The sequence below is a fragment of the Salvelinus alpinus genome, chromosome 17 (assembly GCF_045679555.1).
Source record: "Salvelinus alpinus chromosome 17, SLU_Salpinus.1, whole genome shotgun sequence".
Lineage (NCBI taxonomy): Eukaryota > Metazoa > Chordata > Actinopteri > Salmoniformes > Salmonidae > Salvelinus > Salvelinus alpinus.
In genome coordinates this window covers 6,570,477-6,577,395 of record NC_092102.1, presented here as the reverse complement: position 1 = coordinate 6,577,395, position 6,919 = coordinate 6,570,477, and the positions used below count along the sequence as shown (strand labels likewise).

The 6,919-nt window shown below is 47.3% G+C and overlaps 2 long non-coding RNA genes across 2 annotated transcripts; one reads left to right on the top strand and one right to left on the bottom strand.

Annotated features, from left to right (window-relative positions):
- The first annotated feature begins 2,044 nt into the window (after positions 1-2,044).
- Positions 2,045-2,584, top strand: LOC139543234 (uncharacterized). The gene is made up of 2 exons (XR_011668629.1): positions 2,045-2,220; positions 2,355-2,584. It is a non-coding gene; the product is annotated as an uncharacterized lncRNA (long non-coding RNA).
- Positions 2,585-3,552: 968 nt separating this feature from the next.
- Positions 3,553-6,919, bottom strand: LOC139542022 (uncharacterized). The gene is made up of 5 exons (XR_011668454.1): positions 6,786-6,919; positions 6,343-6,475; positions 5,644-6,112; positions 5,472-5,546; positions 3,553-4,075 (listed from the first exon to the last, which is right to left on the bottom strand). It is a non-coding gene; the product is annotated as an uncharacterized lncRNA (long non-coding RNA).

The window sequence follows — 6,919 nt, the reverse complement described above, 5'->3', positions numbered from 1 at the left end:
AAGACATCACCCCTAACACAGAGGCAGACCAGGCTTCTTCCCACCTGGAGGTTGTGGACATCACCCCTAACATAGAGGCAGACCAGGCTTCTTCCCACCTGGAGGTTGTGGACATCACCCCTAACATAGAGGCAGACCAGGCTTCTTCCCACCTGGAGGTTGTGGACACCACCCCTAACATAGAAGCAGACCCGGCATCTTCCATTTACATTACATTTAAGTCATTTAGCAGACGCTCTTATCCAGAGCGACTTACAAATTGGTGCATTCACCTTATGATATCCAGTGGAACAACCACTTTACAATAGTGCATCTAACTCTTTTAAGGGGGGGGGGGGGGGTTAGAAGGATTACTTTATCCTATCCTAGGTATTCCTTAAAGAGGTGGGGTTTCAGGTGTCTCCGGAAGGTGGTGATTGACTCCGCTGACCTGGCGTCGTGAGGGAGTTTGTTCCACCATTGGGGTGCCAGAGCAGCGAACAGTTTTGACTGGGCTGAGCGGGAACTGTACTTCCTCAGAGGTAGGGAGGCGAGCAGGCCAGAGGTGGATGAACGCAGTGCCCTTGTTTGGGTGTAGGGCCTGATCAGAGCCTGAAGGTACGGAGGTGCCGTTCCCCTCACAGCTCCGTAGGCAAGCACCATGGTCTTGTAGCGGATGCGAGCTTCAACTGGAAGCCAGTGGAGAGAGCGGAGGAGCGGGGTGACGTGAGAGAACTTGGGAAAGTTGAACACCAGACGGGCTGCGGCGTTCTGGATGAGTTGTAGGGGTTTAATGGCACAGGCAGGGAGCCCAGCCAACAGCGAGTTGCAGTAATCCAGACGGGAGATGACAAGTGCCTGGATTAGGACCTGCGCCGCTTCCTGCGTGAGGCAGGGTCGTACTCTGCGAATGTTGTAGAGCATGAACCTACAGGAACGGGTCACCGCCTTGATGTTAGTTGAGAACGACAGGGTGTTGTCCAGGATCACGCCAAGGTTCTTAGCACTCTGGGAGGAGGACACAATGGAGTTGTCAACCGTGATGGCGAGATCATGGAACGGGCAGTCCTTCCCCGGGAGGAAGAGCAGCTCCGTCTTGCCGAGGTTCAGCTTGAGGTGGTGATCCGTCATCCACACTGATATGTCTGCCAGACATGCAGAGATGCGATTCACCACCTGGTTATCAGAGGGGGGAAAGGAGAAGATTAATTGTGTGTCGTCTGCATAGCAATGATAGGAGAGACCATGTGAGGATATGACAGAGCCAAGTGACTTGGTGTATAGCGAGAATAGGAGAGGGCCTAGAACAGAGCCCTGGGGGACACCAGTGGTGAGAGCACGTGGTGCGGAGACAGATTCTCGCCACGCCACCTGGTAGGAGCGACCTGTCAGGTAGGACGCAATCCAAGCGTGGGCCGCGCCGGAGATGCCCAGCTCGGAGAGGGTGGAGAGGAGGATCTGATGGTTCACAGTATCAAAGGCAGCCGATAGGTCTAGAAGGATGAGAGCAGAGGAGAGAGAGTTAGCTTTAGCAGTGCGGAGCGCCTCCGTGACACAGAGAAGAGCAGTCTCAGTTGAATGACTAGTCTTGAAACCTGACTGATTTGGATCAAGAAGGTCATTCTGAGAGAGATAGCAGGAGAGCTGGCCAAGGACGGCACGTTCAAGAGTTTTGGAGAGAAAAGAAAGAAGGGATACTGGTCTGTAGTTGTTGACATCGGAGGGATCGAGTGTAGGTTTTTTCAGAAGGGGTGCAACTCTCGCTCTCTTGAAGACGGAAGGGACGTAGCCAGCGGTCAAGGATGAGTTGATGAGCGAGGTGAGGTAAGGGAGAAGGTCTCCGGAAATGGTCTGGAGAAGAGAGGAGGGGATAGGGTCAACCTTCCCACCTGGAGGTTAAAGACATCACCCCTAACACAGAGGCAGACCAGGCTTCTTCCCACCTGGAGGTTGTGGACATCACCCCTAATACAGAGGAAGACCAGGCTTCTTCCCACCTGGAGGTTGTGGACACCACCCCTAACATAGAGGCAGACCCGGCATCTTCCCTCTTGGAGGTTGTGGACATCACCCCTAATACAGAGGAAGACCAGGCTTCTTCCCACCTGGAGGTTAAAGACATCACCACTTACACAGAGGCAGAGCCCATCTCTTCCCTCTTGGAGGTTGTGGACGTCACACCTGAAGAAAGGACTCTCACGATGGCCGTCTTCGCCACTCAGCCAGCTGACATCCAAGCAGGTGAGTAACACTTAGAGAGCACTCTGACAGGTGCCGTTTGTCATGGCATCTTAGTAGAACCTTTCAACTGGCCAGTGTTTAGAACCTACGGTTTGCATTTGTTTACATTCTGTTCCTCTTTTTTCCCTTTCCAGAGGATGTTGCTGTGGTCATTCCGGATGTCACCCAACACGTCACCAAGGACGTGACACTGGATGTTCCATGCAGAGCTAGGAAAGGGGCAGTCCGGCGATTTTTTTGCAGGCTTTGGAGGGCAGTGTGCTGCTGCGCCTGCCACAAGGAAGAGGAGGAACAATATTAATTATTCATCAGACATTCAGAAATGGGATTGAACCATAGACCATTAAATTATTTGCATTATAAATTGGACTCAATTCTGCTTTTCTTCTGGTTACTACTTAATTTCAGAACTTTTCTATAAACTTTCACTTTGCAAGTGTGGAGTAGGTTGTGTAAATACCTGGGAAACATCCCAATTTGAATGCTTTTAATAATTTACTTAAATTTAAAAAAATGTATTATTTGACATCAAAAAAACAAAGGGCGCTCAACCAATTTGAGTTGAGGTGCAACCAAAAACTTGAAACATCATAGAAAAGGAAAAAGCGCAACGCTTCCTCACTATAAAAAATGCATTGTTTTATTCAAGCAAGGTTAAACGATTAACGTTTCGGCCTAGTCAATGACGAAATGCAAGTTGTGTTTGCCCAGTAAAAGGGCGACCCAGACTCACGCTGGTTCTTGAGGGTTGAAGACAGTGAAAAATGATCATTAAGTAAATGGGACTTTTAAATTCTTGAATAAAAATCTTTAATGAACATGAATTTAAATACAATTGACTTGAGGATCAGTGTCACGTTCCTGACCTGTTTTCTGTTAGTTTTATGTGTTAGTTGGTCAGGACGTGAGTTTGGGTGGGCATTCTATGTTGTCTGTTTCTATGTTGGTTTTGGGTTGCCTGGTATGGCTCTCAATTAGAGGCAGGTGTTTGACGTTTCCTCTGATTGAGAGTCATATTTAGGTAGGCTGTTCACAATGTTTGTTTGTGGGTGGTTGTCTCCTGTGTCTGTGTCGATGTTACACCATACGGGATTGTTTCGGTTTGTTCGTGCGTTTTTGTAGTAAGTACTTGTTCGTTCGTTCTGCGTGTGTTATGTCAGTTCGTCGTACTAAGTCTGTCTACTTTCGTTTTGTTATTTTATTAGTTTATTCAAGTATAGTTTGTTTCGTTTTGTCTTGTAAATAAAATTCATCATGTATTCACAACCCGCTGCGCCTTGGTTCGATCACTACTCCTCCTCTTCTTATGAAGAGAGAGAGGAACGCCGTTACAATCAGAGCAGGCAGGCTGACTGGCTAGCCCTGAAGGCCCTCTGCCTCTACCTGTGTGGTTCATCTCAACCAAGAGGTTGTGTGGGTTGTCTTTCTCTCTGTGGGTGTGAATCACTATGACCTCTCCCTCTGCCTGCCATTTGGCTGATCAGAAGCCTTCTGCTCTTTCTTGCTCACATGAACAGGAGGAATTGCTTCTGGGGTAACCTCCTCCTCTATCTAACGCCTCTTCCACCTCCTCTTTCTGACTGTGTTTGACTGAGGTCACTCGTTCTCTCTCCCTGGGTGTTGGATAGTTCCTCCTCCTCTGTGTCTTTGTGAGTTTGGAGGGAGTTATCCTGTTTCGGCTCCCTCTAAGGGTGTGCACCGTAATCTCTTTCGGTGTGTTCTGGGGTTCAGTGGTTTTGGAGGGAGTCTGAAGTTCGATCTCTAGCGATGAGTGTGGGGGCTGTACCGTGGTGGTGTCCCCCTCCCTCCTAAGGAGGAGTCACTGAGACATGTGATGAGGCCAAGGAAGATCACTCTGCAAGGACGGGATAGGACACATCACAACACTGCTGCTCATTCATATTCAAACACACCTCAGAGTACGGACACAAACATGGACGCCCCCCCCACACACAATGAACTTAACTGTACATATCAGAATCATACATTCGACAGCCACCTCTTCCCCCACATGTATTGATCCCCCACCTCAAACATGTTGAGTCAATTCCAGATGCTGGAATGGTGCTGGAATGCAGGTGCAGTAGGGCCTAGTATGTAATGATGTGATACCATGTGTACCCCATATCCTGTGTTTGTGTTGATGTTTTTTAAAATTTGATTTAACTTTTATTTAAACAGGGAGTCACATTGAGATTAAACATCTATTTTACAAGAGTGCCCTGTACAAGTTGAAGTCATATTGAACAACTACCAGAGAGAACCTTCTCTACATAGGAATTGCATACCATCTTTTTTACATACATCAAAATAATACTTTACTGTCAATCAGCATTTACTTACTTAGATAAGGCCTCAACAAGGCCCCAGTTAATGGTTGAAAATAACTTATTTCAGTGCCAATGAGTTACACTGAGTGTATAAACTATTAAGAACACCTGCTCTTTCCATGACATATGCTGACCAGGTGAATCCAGGTTAAAGCCATAATCCCTTATGGATGTCACTAGTTAAATCCACTTAAATCAGTATAGATAAAGAGGAGGAGACAGGTTTTACAAAATATTGTAAGGCTTGAGACAATTGAGACAAGGATTGTGTACGTGTGCCATTCAGAGGGTGAATGGGCAAGACAACATATATACGTGTCTTTCAACGGGGCATGGTAGTAGGTGCCAGGGGTACCAGTTTGTGTCAAGAACTGCAACGCTGCTGGGGTTTTTACACTCAACAGTTTCAAGTGTGTATCAAGAATGGTCCACCACTCAAAAGACATAAAGCCAACTTGACACAACTGTGGGAAGCATTGGAGTCAACATGGGCCAGCATCCCTGTGAAGGTGTTGAACACTCAGTACATTAATAGTATTGGTACCGTGTTCTTGCCGTAACCTGTAAAGCTGGAGCAGCCTGCGAGGCAGGGGGAGGTGTAGGTGATGCCGTTGTCTGAACACACAGGGTCCCACTCCCCAGCAAAGCAGGAGCAGTCTCTGTTACACTCTGACAACAGGCTGCCATCGTACACCAGGGGACCTGGACTGGTCTTTTGAGCAATCAGATATGCTCTGAAAAAGAGCTGATGCGAAAATATCTCATGTGATTGGTCAAAAGACCAATTAGTGGAAAAAATATCATAATTGGGTTGCCTGTCTAAACACATCCCTTGTCTCTCTGTCTTTGACCCAAACTTCAGTCCTTGCATCGATTACAGAAGGCTGAAAAGGATTAGGATCAAGAATCGTTACCCCCTACCCGATGTCCGCCGCCTTGGAGTTGGCCTTAGGAGGCCAATTCTTCACCAAACTGGACCTCCGCAACACTTAAAATCTGGTGAGAATCAGGGAGGGAGATGAGTGGAAAACTGCCTTTAACACCCTAGTTGTCACTGAGTATTTAGTCATGACCTTCGGAATATCGAACTCACCGGCAGTCTTTCAAGCATTGATCAATGACACTCTTAGGGATTTGTTGAATCGGTTCGTCTTTGTTTACCTCGACGACATCCTGATCTTCTCCAAAAACCCTTCCGGAACACATACAGCCCTGTCCCACCTCACTCAAGCAGGTTTTTGCTGGAATCCCGAGGCTGACAGGGCATTCATAGAGCTCAAGGGACGTTTCACCTCCGGACCCATCCTCGTTCATCCTGATCCTACACGCCCCTTTGTGGTAGAGGTGGGCGCCTCGGACACTGGAGCTGGGGCAGTCCTTTCACAGCGGAACGAGGAGGACAAGAAACTGCACCCATGCGCCTTTCTCTCCAAGCGGTTCTCGACCAGCGGAAGGCAACTACGATGTAGGCAACCGGGAGCTCTTGGCAGTTAAGTGGGCCCTTGAAGGGGCGGAGACACTGGTTGGAACCACTGCTTCATCTTCCGGTCTCTTCTCTGCACCTGGCTCCAACTTTACCACATCACAGTTAAAGCATCTCTTAATCCCTTCTCTTAACATGTATGACCCCAAAACATAATCAAGCAGCTGACCAATTACGCAAGACTTTAGTTCTATGTTAACTGAGATTAATCAACAACTGGATACATTTCTTTATTTCTATAGTGAAACTATCCTCCGCATTGGAATATCTCTACAAGTACAAGTTTAACCAGTATTTCAGTTGTTTTACCGTCCCATGAAGAAGTGTGGCAGGCCTGTGAGGAAGGATCCTACAGCCATGAGGAAACAGCCCATAGCAATGAGCCTGGGCCGGTGCAGCTTCGCCCCAAAATGGCTGACCACAGCCAGGAACAGCAGGTTACCTGCAAGAAACCACAACACTACAGTAGCCAGGAATCGCAAATTATAAACACTGTTTTTTTGTTAACTAAAAATGGCATATCAGTTTGGATACTAGGCTGCAACAACATAGCATCACTTAAAACAATGTTAGATGTTTGACAGTAGAGTCATGGACAAACACCAGTCAATCAATTAATAGGAACAACTATAAAACTGGACAGTATTGTGAGCAGACTCTGATTGAACCACAAAAAAAAATGGATCATACTGTAGTCTGTATCTGGTTTTTACTACATGAATTCTCAAGCAACTCAATGCTATTGTTGATACCCATCTCAAAGCTGCCGTCTATGAGTCCGATGAGAGAGCTGGACAGGTCAAAGTGATCTCTGAGTGATGGCACTCTTCATGTAGGTCCCTGACAGAGCTTTGGTGAAGGAGGCAAATGACAGGGCCACCATGAA